Source organism: Apostichopus japonicus, chromosome 9 (genome assembly GCF_037975245.1).
Source record: "Apostichopus japonicus isolate 1M-3 chromosome 9, ASM3797524v1, whole genome shotgun sequence".
In the NCBI taxonomy this organism is placed as follows: Eukaryota; Metazoa; Echinodermata; class Holothuroidea; order Aspidochirotida; family Stichopodidae; genus Apostichopus; species Apostichopus japonicus.
Genome location: NC_092569.1, coordinates 10,504,317 through 10,520,772, shown reverse-complemented (window position 1 = coordinate 10,520,772; position 16,456 = coordinate 10,504,317). Strand labels below are relative to the sequence as shown.

Below are 16,456 nucleotides of genomic sequence, written 5' to 3'. Positions count from 1 at the left end.
GAGAGATATTAGCATTAGGAAATTGTCCCAACTGGCTGGATGGTGTTGGCACACGTGAAAACAAAAAGATGGCGTAACAAATTAAGCACATTTAAAAGCCTTTCTCCACAATCTCTTCTATCCTGGACAATCGGGATCATTGGTACTCCATCAAACATTGAACCGATACAGATTCTCCAAATACCTATTACAACTGTTGGACTGCTCCTGATCAGAGCTTTTGGAAACTACATTATGCAGTCAGGCAATAATTTAGTGTTCATGATTTTGTGTAGCCGTTTTGAAGGCTGTAGACTTTCTCTTATAAAATACCATGTAAAAGATTACTGCTTTATATCTGCAGTTTATGTATAACAATTTGCAAAGTTTGCATAGCATGTCACGCTGCGACGCTGGATAAAAAATTCCCAGTCAAAACTGAGCATTATATGTCCTTCAAAATACCACCAAAAAACATGAGGACCCTCCCCCTTCCCCCCCCCCCCCCACCGCCACAAAAAAAGTCACTTAGCAATGACAGTCTCAAACATTGGATTCCCCAATCAAATTTATTCTACACTCTGGTTTACCTTTCAGGAATTTACCTTCAGATTGTCAAGTTTTTTAATATTTTTTTTGACAGTCAGCCTTTCCAAAAGTTATTAATCCATTGTTCTGATCGTGATTTGAGCACTTAAAATACCATTGTGTAAACTGGTATGCAGCCTAAAGTAGTTTGACAAAATTGTAATTTTTCCATGGATTCATACTGTTGCCATGAACTGGTAAAATGGCAGTTTTGGTTGATTGCACAAGGAACCACTGTGTTAATTCCCATTGTGTTGTAGTCAAGCATTCATTCCACTTATTTCTTCTTTTTTTCCCCCCTGGTTAGCAATAGGTTATAATCAAAATACACATTATCTCTGTAGTACTGTACCTGTATACTGTAGCTCAATAGGGTTGGGTTTTAGTCAAATACAATACACAGGGTAGCTAGCTAGATATAAGATGATAATACAGTAAAGCTGTGCATGAGCTACCTCACACTGACTGACTGTACATTGCCATACTTGATCTCTCCGGTGAGCTCATCGGGTCAAATTTTACACTTTGGCAGCAGTGTGCATTTAACCATACAGCAATACACACACACACTCTTTTACGGTACAGTTGTGTTTCTGAGTACCATTCTGATTCTAATTGAGGCTTGCTGCGTACAGTCTCTCTCGCAGCAGACACACAGTGTTAGTACTGCTGAAGGGAACACGGTAGTAATCAGCTGTTATTTCTGGTTACAGTGAGGTGTTGCATTCCAACTTGAGGAGTTATTAAGGATGATTCCTTGGTCGTTGCAGTAGATCCACTATTCGTTAGTGTTTTAATCAGAATCTAATAGAACGGATCATGATGTCAGTTGTATTATTCACTCTTACCTGCTCTGTTTCGGATTGATTCAATATTTCATGGTAAGTATGTATGTATATATATGTACTGTATGTATATTCTATTTTGAATGTGCTCATCGTACATACATCGTATATACAGTACAGTGTGTATTTCAACTACTGTACTTGGCATGTTACTGTACTAAGATATGTATCATGAGATCAGTTTCATAACTACGAAGCAGATACAGTAACTCAATCACACATCAGGTATGCAAGAGTATTCAAAAGGATTGTAATTGAAATCCTATGGTGTCATTAATAACTAGGCTATATATACTATGTCACTCAATTACCTTTACAGCTGAATGTTTGTATTTTAATGAATATGTATGTTTCCAGTTAGAACTACTAACTGTATGTTTCCAGTTAGAACTACTTTCCAGTTAGAAATCTCTGTGAGATAATGTTAACCAGTGGAAACTTTAATGATAAACATACTCAGCATAGACTTACTGTATCATGCAGAAGCCAGACATACTGTACTATAGATGTGTACAGCCAGTGTCTAACATTACATCCCAAGTACAATGTTGCAATTAAAAGATTTAAACAAACATACCCTATAAACAGTTGCCCACTGTTTGAAGATCCAAGGTTATCTATGCCCATATATAATGCAGTACATTCAGGTAAATTCTAACCCATTTATTACTGTGCATGGTATGAAATGAAGGGTTCATGGCAACAGAATAAGTACTGTGAATTACTCATTCCCAAGTGGACGTATTATATGTCAGTAGACATTGCATAATGGGTGAGGTTGCCAGTCGGCATTTGAAGGGAGGAGGGGGCTGGGGAAGGGTGGGGGGGGCGGGCCTGGTTCAAATAGAATTACGTGTAGGATTGATGATGGTACAGTAAGCTGTTTATTTCCCCACTGACTTTAATTACCATTGTCACATTTCAGTGTCTGAAATGATATCCAATGTAAGATGTTATGTGATTACTGTATGTCAGTATGATATTGTATGTTAAATGCAGGATTCTTTAGTTTCAGATGTCACTTACTGACATTGCACGGTTTGAAGCATATTATATTAGTACTGTATATATTGAAATCCAATACAGTTATACTGGCATGCTTGACAAAACTAGGCTAGATGCATTCAAATCATGACGAAAACTTTGAAAAGTGAGAGATTATTCCAAGCTTGCTAACTCCATATAATTAATACTAGTTTACAAAACAGTTTGTTTAGACTGTGCAACTATTAATACATTATACACATGACTATGATTACAATTAAGCACATGTATGTCTAATTAAGTTTCTTTGATAATTGATCTGGACAGGAAGCTTCGCTTGGATCGAGTAAATGTCTTGTTTTGCTTTTACTGATGTATTTCGATATTCCTCAATCAAATCTGAGATGTTGAGTTCTTGGTTAATGTTCTGTATATAGTAGTAATGCAGAGCTATGAAATCCTCTATGTACACATTAAAGTAAAGAATACAGTACATCTGTGACATCATCTCCGTTCCATGACTAGTCTCCTGGTCTTGACTGATTTCAAGAACCAACCAAATTTTCCCTTTTCCTCAAACCTCTTGCTTATATAAGTGGTTATATGTAAGTTCTTAACTGAACGTGTCATATGTTTGCTCTGTGAGATAATGTTAACCAAGGTTTATAGTGTGTTTGTCATGTGTTCAATTAATACAGCCCTACAGCGCTCATTTCCATGCACTTGTCTGCATGCTTGAGCTTATCATGAACACAGCACTGTAGAGAAGTAGCATTAAAAGATATCAATTATCAATACTGTACATTAAATGTATTATCAATCACAAATGATTTCGAGTTGGTTAGTATCATGTTTGATATCTAGAGTAAGGCAAAATATGTCACCAAAAACAGAACTAGTATTGTTCGATACAGGTGACAAACGCCTATGTAGTGGAATTACGACCTTCCTTACCGGTTTCTGGACATACAATCAGCGTCCATGGCTTAGTGGTTAGGGTGTCCGCATATTAAGCGGGAGGCCCGGGTTCGAATCCTGGTGGAGGCTGGAAGTTTTTTCACTGTTCTTGATTTTCCAACTCTTTACGATTTCAATTATACATTGCTTTGACCTTAAACCTTTTCATAGCTGTAATATTCCTGCTGTAGGAATGTCTATATGTAAGGGATGTTACTCCCTTTGGGTTGACTAGAGGTTTAATAACTAGTGTCTCACCAGTATGAAGACAGATGAACACTTCAAAAATGACAAAGAAACAGTGTGTAGCTGGCTAAGTATATACTATAGAGAGAATTGTATTGAAACAATAGATATAACAGTGAGACTCATATATGTAACTGAAGAGTCCAATATATGAAATATGAATATGAAAATTGGAAAAAGTTATTCTTACTTGGGTAGGAGAGTATTGAAATGCGGGGTCCAGTCTAATGAAAAATAAAGGAATGATTTAACTTACAGTTTGGTTGCTCACTGGTGGCCACTTTGCATACACACACACACACAACACAACAAATCCTTAGACAATATAAAGGCACAGAATGTAATATGAATTAAAGTCCAAAGGGTCGACCGAAGGGAAATAGATTGTTCTGCAGGCTGTCAAGGTAGAGTTGAATCCAGGCGAGATAGAATAGAATCCAGGAAAATGGAATAGAATCCAGGCACGGTATATTAAACAAAGTTCCAAAGGGACATCAATGGCGGGCCGTAAATAAAAGCAAAGTAAAGTTAGTGTTCTCCAACAAGAATGGTTAAAGATCCTTCCATGAGATGGCAACGGAAAGTGAATAGCACAGTTCCTGTAATAGCCGAGAGCTAGGCTTCTGGGGGATTTCAATGGTGATCAGTATCAGGAACGATGAGGTTAACAATTAATTTATATTTTACAGTTACAGTAGGCTTCTTGAATGTATAAAATTGAAATTCATTCCGCAGAACAGATTCAGGTATATGATATAAAAACTTTAACTTTGTATCTAATTCTCCTACAATACTAAATCCTATGTCCTCATGGCTTGGGGGGTTAAGGTGCTCTGGAGCCACATGGCATACCCAGCATTTTCTTTGTCTAAGTAAAGGGAGGGGCCAAATTGGAGTAAGGATACAGTACCCAATCAGTAAAGTAACTTTCTCTAAACCATCCTTAAAAGATCTCCTGATTGGAGTTGCTACCAGAAAAACTCTGACCACAGCAATGCTGGTGCCAACTTTTCTAAGAACAAGGGAGTCCTGTAGTAAAGAGGCAACCCACATGCTAATGGACACTAAATTTATGTACAAAAACTGGCAGAAGAGACAATGAACTTCTGTTCTGATGGAATATTTTAAGTAAAAGGATAAAATGTGAAGCCAGCAGCTTACTGACTATAAACAGGAAATGGAGCCTGTTTACATCCCACCCTGCTTTGAGTTGGCTTACACTGCCAACTAAAAACTTGTGACACTACAGAGATACACTATGCAAGAAAAAAAAGAAAAGAAACATATAAAAACCTTAAAATTACAACAGCAATACAACACATAACGCAGATCTAAAGAATTTCAACTCGAAATCTTGTCCAGGCGAAAAATACAAATACGAATAGAAATATGCTTGATACCTTGCTCCTGTCTGAAGCTTCCTAATTGGCAATACATAGACTGTGCGTCCGTTCTTAGAATATAGCTAAGATACTTTGTTATTGATAACCAAAGCAAAAATAAAAACATAACAGACTTGTACATAGGACATCAAGTCCATCTAGCACTTCACCTATCCCAGCGGATAAACTGAAAATGAAACTAATAAACATTCCTCAAACTTATGATTACCTTAGTAAATGCTTAAAATAATCTGTAGACCTGGCAGTCTCAAGGCCGGCCTCCAACCATGACATAGTTATAACAACTGGCTGTAACTCAGGGCACTGAATAATTTGAATGCCCTGGGGTTCCTCAGGGGGAATCCCTCGAATTCTTATAGAACGTCTTAAAATAGGTGGGGAATGTCTCTCTGTTTGAGGGGCAATACTTGGGACAGGAGAACACAAGGGAGAGGTAACTGGTGGTTCTGACGTGGTGTTCTCTCGGGCAATAGCACTGTTCTCGAGTTCTCTCTCAGGTCTGTTTGGCAAAACTGGCATACTTTGTTCTACTGTAGGTGGGTTAGTTTGTAATGAAGAGGGTTGGGACTGGATTACAGGAAGCTGGATCACTGGGGTCACATCAGCCGGGTAGACACCAAGGGCTGCCTGTCTCGTTCCGTGATCGTCCAACTGTTCGTTGGGTTCTTCCCAGGTGTCGTAATCGATAGTAACCATGCAGGGTTTCAGGGCGTTACGATGCAGCATTTTATCTTTACCGTCACCATGTTCTGGTTTCACCTTGTAAACTGGTATATCTGGGTTTGGTTGGTCAACTACTATATGGGGTACTGCTTGCCAGAAGTCATCAGTCTTACGAAGACCTCTTCTGTTCCTCTTCTTAATGAGAACTCTTTCTCCTCTGGACAGGGGCATCGTTCTCGCCTTACGGTCATAATATTTCTTCTGCTTGTCAGCAGCTCGTTGACACTCTGCCTCTGCTTGCCTATGTGCCTGGTGCAGTCTTTGCCAGTGGTTCTGTACCCAGTCTGTAGAAATTTCTGTCTCCTGATGGTCATCTGTTTTTACTATTAAATCAATTGGCAGTCTGCCATGGCGGCCAAACATCAGATAAAAGGGAGCGTAGCCAGTGGAGGAATGGGGTGTGTTGTTGTACAGGTATGTTAGTTCAGGCAGGAAGGCTGGCCAATATTTCTTTTGCTCGTCACTTAACGACCTTATCATGTTAAGGAGTGTACGGTTAAACCGCTCACACTGACCATTCCCTTGTGGATGGTAGGGCGTGGTTCTGCTCTTTTGTACATTATACAACTGACAAAGCTCAGAGATGAGACCGGATTCAAAGTTGGCTCCCTGATCTGATAGTATTCGGGCAGGACATCCGTACCTTATGAAAAAGTGTTGCCATAGGGCCCTTGCAGTGGTGACCGCAGTTTGGTCTCTGGTTGGTATAGCTTGGGAAAATTTTGAGAAGTGGTCCGTTATCACCAGGACATTCTCATAACCATCAGATGATCGGTCCAGCTTTAGAAAATCTACTGCAACAAGCTCGAGAGGGGCGGAGGTTCGAATACTCTTTAGTGGGGCTCTGACATTGTTGGTGGGTGGCTTCGTCAGACTGCAACGGGTACAATTCTCACAGTGTTGCTTCACATCGCGCTCTTGGTTGGGCCAGTAAAATCTCTGTTTTATCATTGCAAGGGTCCGAGCTATCCCAAAGTGACCGGCTTGGTCATGCAAGTTTTGAAGAATTTCTCTCCTCATGCCCTTGGGTACAACAAATTGTCTCAAGGATTCCAGCTGGGGCCCATTTGATATCACCCTATACAGACAGCCATCCACAATCTTAAGTGCATTCCATTGCATTAGTAGCAATCTCAAGGTTTCGGACTTTCCTTCTAGGGGTGGTCGTTCAGGTAATTTTAAGTGATCAATGATTTCATGGATGTCTTGATCAGAATGCTGTTGTTCCCTCAGCTCCTGTATGGAGTGGCCTGGTAGAGTATCCATGCCCCACTTCCCTTGCTCAGTGGAGGAAGGCAATGTGGTGGCATTCTGCTGCAGATGGAAGGATGGATAAACATCACCGTCACTGTCATAATTTCCGTCTGCAGGTGTTGTTGGTTGACCAGGCATTCTGGATAATGCATCAGCATTCGTGTTCAGCTTTCCAGGCTTGTAAACTACCGTGAATTTATAGTTTGCTAATCTAGCTGCCCAGCGTTGCTCTACAGCACCCAGGTTTGCAGTAGATAGGTATACCAGAGGGTTGTGATCTGTGTAGATTGTGAATTCTGAGCCCAAAAGGTAGTCTTTAAACTTCTGTGTAACAGCCCAGGTTACGGCCAAGAATTCAAGCTTAAAGGCACTGTAATTCTGGTCGTTCTTCTCTGAGTCCCGTAGACTACGACTAGCATAAGCAATAACTCTTTCTTGTCCTTCTTGGAGTTGGGTTAAGACTGCCCCTAATCCCATATTGCTAGCGTCTGTATATAATATGAAGGGCAGGTTATGGTCGGCATAAGCCAGAATTGGTGGCGATAAGAGATGGGCCTTGATAGTTTGAAACGCTGCTTCGCAGGATGGTGTCCACTCAAATTGCTGTGTGGGAGCTTTCGGGGCACCCTTCTTTGGTACCCTAGTCAATTGATACAAGGGTGTTGCTATCTTCGAAAAGTCTTTGATAAACCGACGGTAGAAACCAGCTAGGCCCAGAAAGCACCTAACATCCTTGACTGTAGTTGGGGTGGGCCATTCCTTTACTGCCTTACATTTGTCAGGGTCTGTCCCAATCCCCTCTGCTGAGACAATATGCCCTAAGTAATTTACCGAAGACTGGAAAAGATGGCACTTGGAAGGTTTGGCCTTTAAACCATGTTGATGTAGTCTTCTTAGAACAACCCCTAGTCGATCAAGATGTGAATCGAAATCTGGTGAAAATACTATAATATCATCTAAATACAGCAAGACGGATTCGTAATTGAGATCCCCAAGACAACCCTCCATTAACCTCTGGAATGTTGCTGGTGCATTGCACAACCCGAAGGGCATGCGGTTAAATTCGTACAATCCCATGGGCGTGGTAAAGGCCGTCTTGGATCTGTCGTCGGGATTCATTGCCACTTGCCAGTAGCCACTAGCCAGGTCAAGTGTCGAAAATAATTTGGCCTTACCCAGAGCGTTCAGGGATTCCTCAATTCTTGGGAGGGGGTAGGCATCTTTTCGAGTTTTGTCGTTGAGGCGACGATAGTCTACACAGAAACGAAGAGATCCATCTTTCTTTTTCACAAGGACTATTGGTGCTGCCCATGGGCTGTAGCTCTCACGAACTACACCGTTCTCCAGCATGGCTTGTAGCTGTGATTTTACCTCTTGGTATAATTTTGGGGGGATCATTCTGTGTCTTTCTCGGGCGGGGGCTTCATCTCCTGTGGGAATAGTATGGGTGACAGTAGTGGTACAACCGTAGTCGTTGTCATGTTTAGAAAACACATCCTGGTGTTTGTACAGAAACTGCTGTAGTTTGTTCTGCTGGTCTGAAGTAAGGTTTTCTGCTTCAACATGTACTTTAGACAAAAAGTCACTTTCAGGGGGGATATCTTCTGACAGGGTAGCCTGCTGTTCCATAATTCCCACCTGGAGAGTGTTTGGTCCCGTCTGTTGTAGGTCTAGAGTGGGCCCGGACGGCAGCATATTCACCTTGTACAGAAATCCCAACGGGGTGCCCTTCCGCAAGTAGATATCTTCAGTCCCCGTATTCATAATCCTGACCTGGGTCGTATGGTTATCTATACGACTCAGAGATTTAGCTACCCACAGGCCTTTCGGTAAGTGGTTTTGCTGATCTGGAGGTGACTCTAACAGTATTCGGTCGCAGGTAATTTCTTCATCTAATATACAAAATCCCTCCACTAGCGTCTCACTGCGGGCCTTTACTACTACACTCCTACCCCTAGGTACAACAACCTTTCCTACTCTGCCCTCTGGATCTCGATCGACATCCTCCCTCACTTGTTTTATTACTTGAAGCAGCACTGCATGTCGGGGGTTCTCAACAAACTGTTGTTGGAAAGCAGGATCTTGGCTTTGAAACAGCTCTCTATTACATTGCCGAATGGTATTCATTCCCATGAGACATGGAACACCGGGGAGAGGTTCCCTGGGGACCAAGAGTGCTACGGTGTGGATGGTAATGCCAGAAATATTCAGATTCACCTCCACACAACCAGAGAAGGGTACATCTAATCCATTAGCTGCAGTTAGCTTTAGCCAGGTTATGGGGCCCACAGTTACTCCTTGGTCCATCAGATGTTGTTTGAAAAATTTCTCTGAGAGAGTGGTGACTTGCGAACCAGTGTCGATTAATGAAGTGGCAGGGATACCTTCAATGGCTATATCAAGGAGCATGTAGTCACCTACTATTCTGGACTGTTCTGTTTGTAGTCTTTGGTTTGAGCCTGGGTCTATATGGTCCTTATCCACTGTTTGGCTCCCAACAGTGGACCAGACTAGTTTGGGGACCCAGTACCTTGATGTTGCCCACTGGCAGGGGCTCGAGGAACTCTCCCTGTTTCTGTCCTTCCTTGCCTGCAGTTGCGACCAATATGCCCTGGAAAGTGGCAGATTCTGCATATGGGCTTCCCATCATTAGTGAAGCGGTCGGTGGGGCGTGGGCCATATGTCGTACCCCTGTTTTGCCATGAGCGAGGCTGGGTGAGGGTAGCTTGCAGCTCGCTCATCTGTTTTTGCATGGTTAGGAAGGCAGCCTCCATTGTCTGCTGCCATTTTTGCAGCTCGGACGGCTGTCCTTGGACCTGTTGATTGGTAGCCCTTATTACGTCTACATTTGTGGCATTCATCTCTGCCCCCATTTCCCCTTCTAATTGGAGGGCCTCATCCCGGATTTCGGAGAACGTCAACCCTGCTTTCTTCCTTAATTCCTTCCTCAGGTCTGTCTTCAGGGCGTGGCTCACCAAGCCCTCCACAAATCTATCTCTTAAGACCTTATCCTTGCCAAGCAGCGTTCCAGGGTAATTTGTTTCTACCCTTTGTAGTAATTCCTGGAGGTGTAGGGCATACTGTCTAATTTTTTCTCCATGCCGCTGCTGCCTGGCATAGAACTGTCCCATGAGGGTGACTCGTGGTGTTTTGTCCCCATATATATTTTTTAAGTAGGTAATGATCTGTTCTACTGACGACCTTTGGCCTGGTTCCAACACCAGAACCTCTCTCTTGGCTACCCCACCCAAATATCTTAAAGTTAGCTCTACTTGTTGATCTAATGGGGTCTTCCAAGCCTTTAGAGCCACTCGTAAACTTGATGCCCAGTCACTAATTGTAGGGTCGTTAGCACTGGTGGGAGTGCCTACAAATATCGGTATTCTATGATCTATGGGGATGTATGCATAAGCAATAGGGGGAAATGGAGAGCCACCTGATTGGGCAGAGTCTGGTTGAGGAGACACATTATTACTTGGGAGAGACATGGTTGGAGTATAACCTGGAACTGTCAGCTCTATCAGGCTTAATACAATAATGCAGTAAGGAAGAGAAGTACTGTAATTCTAATGACACTGCTAACAATGAATACACACTTTAAAATGTCTGCCTGTCAATGATACACCTGAAATACCACAAGATATACTGAGACTGAAATTCCAAGAAATTACTGAGAGAATAGCAATAAAAATACTGCCAGTGAAACCAACTTGAATAACTTAGTTGACCCTGGATTCTATAAGGTCAAATACACCACTTAGTCAGCCACACACTGCAGAACTGAGAAGGATTCTGAACTTAGATTCACCCTCAAAACCTCGAAGACCCCACTCGTACTACCAAAAATATGTAAGGGATGTTACTCCCTTTGGGTTGACTAGAGGTTTAATAACTAGTGTCTCACCAGTATGAAGACAGATGAACACTTCAAAAATGACAAAGAAACAGTGTGTAGCTGGCTAAGTATATACTATAGAGAGAATTGTATTGAAACAATAGATATAACAGTGAGACTCATATATGTAACTGAAGAGTCCAATATATGAAATATGAATATGAAAATTGGAAAAAGTTATTCTTACTTGGGTAGGAGAGTATTGAAATGCGGGGTCCAGTCTAATGAAAAATAAAGGAATGATTTAACTTACAGTTTGGTTGCTCACTGGTGGCCACTTTGCATACACACACACACACAACACAACAAATCCTTAGACAATATAAAGGCACAGAATGTAATATGAATTAAAGTCCAAAGGGTCGACCGAAGGGAAATAGATTGTTCTGCAGGCTGTCAAGGTAGAGTTGAATCCAGGCGAGATAGAATAGAATCCAGGAAAATGGAATAGAATCCAGGCACGGTATATTAAACAAAGTTCCAAAGGGACATCAATGGCGGGCCGTAAATAAAAGCAAAGTAAAGTTAGTGTTCTCCAACAAGAATGGTTAAAGATCCTTCCATGAGATGGCAACGGAAAGTGAATAGCACAGTTCCTGTAATAGCCGAGAGCTAGGCTTCTGGGGGATTTCAATGGTGATCAGTATCAGGAACGATGAGGTTAACAATTAATTTATATTTTACAGTTACAGTAGGCTTCTTGAATGTATAAAATTGAAATTCATTCCGCAGAACAGATTCAGGTATATGATATAAAAACTTTAACTTTGTATCTAATTCTCCTACAATACTAAATCCTATGTCCTCATGGCTTGGGGGGTTAAGGTGCTCTGGAGCCACATGGCATACCCAGCATTTTCTTTGTCTAAGTAAAGGGAGGGGCCAAATTGGAGTAAGGATACAGTACCCAATCAGTAAAGTAACTTTCTCTAAACCATCCTTAAAAGATCTCCTGATTGGAGTTGCTACCAGAAAAACTCTGACCACAGCAATGCTGGTGCCAACTTTTCTAAGAACAAGGGAGTCCTGTAGTAAAGAGGCAACCCACATGCTAATGGACACTAAATTTATGTACAAAAACTGGCAGAAGAGACAATGAACTTCTGTTCTGATGGAATATTTTAAGTAAAAGGATAAAATGTGAAGCCAGCAGCTTACTGACTATAAACAGGAAATGGAGCCTGTTTACATATATACAAAAGTCATACAAGTGGAAATATTGTAAAATATACTGTAGTACAGTTGAATAGACTCCATTACATGATTTCTATTCAGGGATTTGCCTTCATAATGCTAAAGCTTTTAAGCAAGGGTGAAAGGTGTTATTATTACCTCTTTCAGTGCCCTAGTGCAAGCTGTGAAGATGAAGGGCTCATAATAAAGTGTCTAGATTATACCTTTGCTTCGGTATACTGTGACATTAAGTGAATACAATACTTAGTAACCCTCTTACAGGGATATTAAGATAGTAATGAATTTTCTAGAAAGCTTTTTAAAGAAACATGAAGCTTTACAATGTTGGTTAAATGGCAGTTTTGGAACATTTATTTACATGGTCATCAGAACGTTAGGTTTTTTGGTTCAGAATTCTACCACCCAAAGTACCTAGAAGTTTATTTTTGGTTCAGAATACTACCACCCAAAGTGCCTAGAGGTTTGGTTTTTTCGTGTAACAGAATTAAGTCTGCATTTCATCTCAGACTCAAAGACCAGTCATTTCAGAGTGCAATGTTGAAGAGGTTACCAGTTCACTATATAGGAAGGACAGAGTGTTGGTTCTATTTGGTTAAATACTTTAATATAGTCCCTTTAAACTGTTTCACCACACTAACATGTAGCTGACAATACTGATGAATGTGATCATTGAGTATCTTCAATATATTCACTAAAGTGGCACCTAGCATATAAATTAGAAAGCAAGACCCACTTTCAGAGATTTATTTTGAGTTATAGTCACTTTACTTTGATGAACATCATGTTTAACAAGGTCAAGTTAAGTGGAGGATTACGTTATGTATGTAAATTTGAAATTCAGTGTTCGTGCAGTGTTTATCAAGAGTTATCCATTAAAGGAGATCGTTCATTTGTTGTAAATTGTGCATGTACCATGTACGGCACTTTTGACTTGTAACTTTTGCTTAATTGGCGCCTTATTTTTGGTATTATTATGATTAGTATTTTCCCAAGTGGATTGCTAAGACCAGGTAAAAGACTACAAGGCACTCTTTATGCATCATGTGACTTGAATTGTCATTGCATCCCTCCACCTCCACCTCCCCCTCCCCCTCCCCCTTATTTTTTGGTAACAGGTCATTGGGGCGCTGTTCAAAAATATTACCACTTGATATAAGCTAGGTAGATAGGAGTGCATAAATGTACAGTATATTGGAGACAGGTATTAAGTATGACATTAAGTGTGAAATTGATGTTACCAAAATCAAGTTTGGGGTATATACATAATGGATATCGATAAATTTATGGGCTACTTAACAAATTAATGTAGTTAAGTTAACTGTACAATATATATTTGAGATATATACTGTACACTGTATAGAGGAATTGCATTGTGTTTCCATCATAGTCACATATCATAAAATTACTTATAGAGAAAGATATAATGGTTCGGTATTCATTCATCAGGAAATGTGTGTGATCCAGCCCTTTAAACGATGGCTTTGTTTTAGATAACGACGTTTGCTGTTCCCGGCATGTGCATATCTTGAACACATATTAGGCATAGTTTTTGTTTCAATGGCCCATAAACGCCACAATATTAATAACATTAACACTGGTTTCGATGCTACTGTAGCATTGCTAAATGAGGTTAACGTAGTTGCCCGCAGTCTATGGTTTCTATACTTCAGGTTGAAAGTTTGCTTTCTCAGAAATTTTGGTCATCATTTTGCCAAGGGATGTTTACTCCATGTACCATAATTGATCTGATTCATCTGCTCTGACTTCCCTTAATTTAAAGGCAGCTACTGTATAGTAGCTGGGATTAAGCTTTGCCGAGACATTGTCTATGCTTGGCAACAGCCACTTGTGAGTTTTGTAGGAGTGAATGTAAGTTAATGTACAAATGTTCAGTATACCTAGCTTATAGAAAGTGATAACATTTAGAACTCCCCCTAACCCCCTCTCCCATTTTCCTCCCCTCTTCCTCTTCCTCACCCTCATCCTCCCCCCCCCTATTTATCACTTCAGGGGTCAATTAATTCATGACCAATTTGATAGTTTCTATACTGCATTTTATCCAGTCTGTTGTGGCCATTCCTATCTAATGCTTTAATGTTGCACATTGTGTTAAACTTTCTATCTGATGGTATCACTTTCATTGTTTTCAAGAGGAACTTCAGAAAACACCCCTGTTTCTAAAAATATATATTTTTTTTAAGTATAACAAATTCATAGCTCAACATTGTTGGAAGTTTAACCATAAAAGTGTGAAAGGGAATCATTCCTAACGTGTAATTAGGTACATTAAATATGAGTGGAATACACCAATTTCTCTGTACCTGATAAAGCAGTTTAATAACAAGTGGCTAATTAATTGAAAGTAATGAAGTGATAATATAAACCAGATCTCTTAGGGAGATTGAGTGGTTTTGAATTATAATATGTCCATATATCACATGGCCTGGACAGGGGGATGAATTTAAGCTACTGTACCTTTGTGTAATCAATGTATAGAATATAGCTTTAATAGTCAAAGGAAATCAATTTGGACAAAACACCAAACAATTATTGAGAGGGGCCTTGTTCACAATTGAGAATGCAATGGGGTATCAGCTGGATCTTGCTTTCTGTCGGGGGTCCATCAAGTTTACCCCCCCCCCCCATGATACCTCCGAGATTAGGTGGTAGATCAACTTCAAACGAAAGAGCATTTTATTATGCAAGCATAAAAATGTCACAGTGATTGTATTTGTATCCATTGTCTACTTACTGTACTTACAGTGTGTCCATACACTGTCTCTCAATCCCATGGTTTATAAACATGGACCTTGAGCAGTACAGTAGTTTGTCTATGCTTCACAGAAAGAAGATCTATACATGTATGTACTCTTACAACTTGTAAATTTTTAACTCTTTTATTTCATGGACATTTATTAAAGATTGACAGCTAGTCAAAAGCACACAGTCAATGTACGTCACAGAACATTGAAAGTGTCAGGGCTGTTAAAGCTTTGCCTCATAATGTCACATAATTTCAGTGACGAACAAAACTTTATCCTGCCTTGATAAAATGCTGTTTCTAGTTTTACCACATACTGTAAAGCTTACAGACTGGTGGAAAATGTGTACTTTCACACTAGTTGACAAAAATAAAGCTGGGAGGTGCGTTAGCTATGTACATTAACTCTTAGCCTGGGGAATATCGCTAAAGTTGTTGTGCTTTAAAGAGTCCTCAAACCTAACAATAGGTGCTATGCGTATGCATGCTGCTATACATGAATAACACTAAGTGCACATAGTCTATAGTCTGTTAATGAAGCCAAAATGCTGTACACTTCTTCTACACTGTATGTACAGTATGTAGTTAGCATATATCTTGTGCCTTAAAATGACACTTTCAGTTATCAGTTAATTCACTTAAGGTCCATAAACTGTGACGTCTGGAAAGCCTTGTTCATATCTGAGAACACAAGGAGCATCAAAATGATGTTCTATCCCGGATAGGTAATAAAGCTGCACCCGGATGCATTCCACACTCTGAAACGCAGGGTGGATCAACGACGAACAGAGGACATTATACAATCACGGAAAGATCACTATGATTCTTTACATTTCACTGTGAGGACTATGTTCTATATTACTTATGAGCCATTTTATGCGTACTTGTTAAGGTTAAGCAACGAGAGACCTTGATCTATCCCGATCGTCCGCACCACAATCTTGATCGCCCTTGCAGGGTCAGGATCCTCCTCAAAAGGGAGATGAGGATCGCAGGTACTGATCCCAAGTGTCCACATAAAGATCTTGATGACCTTTCTAGGGTCAGATCCTCCTTACATTCTCAAGTGTGAACAAGGATACAGAGTTGCGGTCAGTGGACGTAGAGTTGTGTACAGTACTGTATGTACATGTATTCATTGTGGTACAGATCTCTGTTGCCATGTATACTGTGTTTATGATCATAGATTCATACTTGTAGCAGTATGAATGAATTTTGTGTTAACTGCATAGTGGTTCCTAAGGTACAGTATACCAATTACAGGGCTTGGAATTATGAACATGCAGAATGATGGAAGACAGAAATTGTCAATTTAAATTTACAATTTGCAAATGTGTACATTTATGGTAAGGCTGTGCATTCTGTGGTTTGTGCTGAGGGCTACTACATATATACTGTAAGCCATGGCACAGGTCTCAATCTCTCAGTACATGTTGAACTTATAATAATGTAGTTTCACCGGCTTTAATTTAGTTTTACTAGCCAACTTAAACAGTCACCATATCTTCTCAATGTCCCTCCCCCATCCCACCCAAATCTCCCCAAAAGAGCAAAACAAAATAACAAATAAATGGTCAGTTGTTATGGGTTGTTTCTTGTGATTGGCCAATGACAGGGGCTACTGTAC

At 40.4% G+C, this 16,456-nt stretch overlaps 1 protein-coding gene and 1 non-coding gene across 11 annotated transcripts in view; both read left to right on the top strand.

Annotated features, from left to right (window-relative positions):
• Positions 1–16,456, top strand: part of LOC139973558 (uncharacterized) — a 103,355-nt gene that overhangs the window by 30,399 nt on the left and 56,500 nt on the right. The window contains exon 1 of one of the 10 annotated variants that reach the window (XM_071980324.1): positions 1,125–1,448. The exons of 8 other annotated variants lie outside the window; for them this stretch is intronic. The gene's annotated coding sequence lies outside the window, so the exon portion shown is untranslated. Of the gene's footprint in view, positions 1–1,124; positions 1,449–16,456 lie in introns of those variants that run through there. One more of the 10 variants, XM_071980330.1, reaches the window with a different exon arrangement.
• On the top strand, positions 3,372–3,443 carry Trnan-auu (transfer RNA asparagine (anticodon AUU)). The gene has a single exon. It is a non-coding gene; the product is annotated as a tRNA-Asn (tRNA).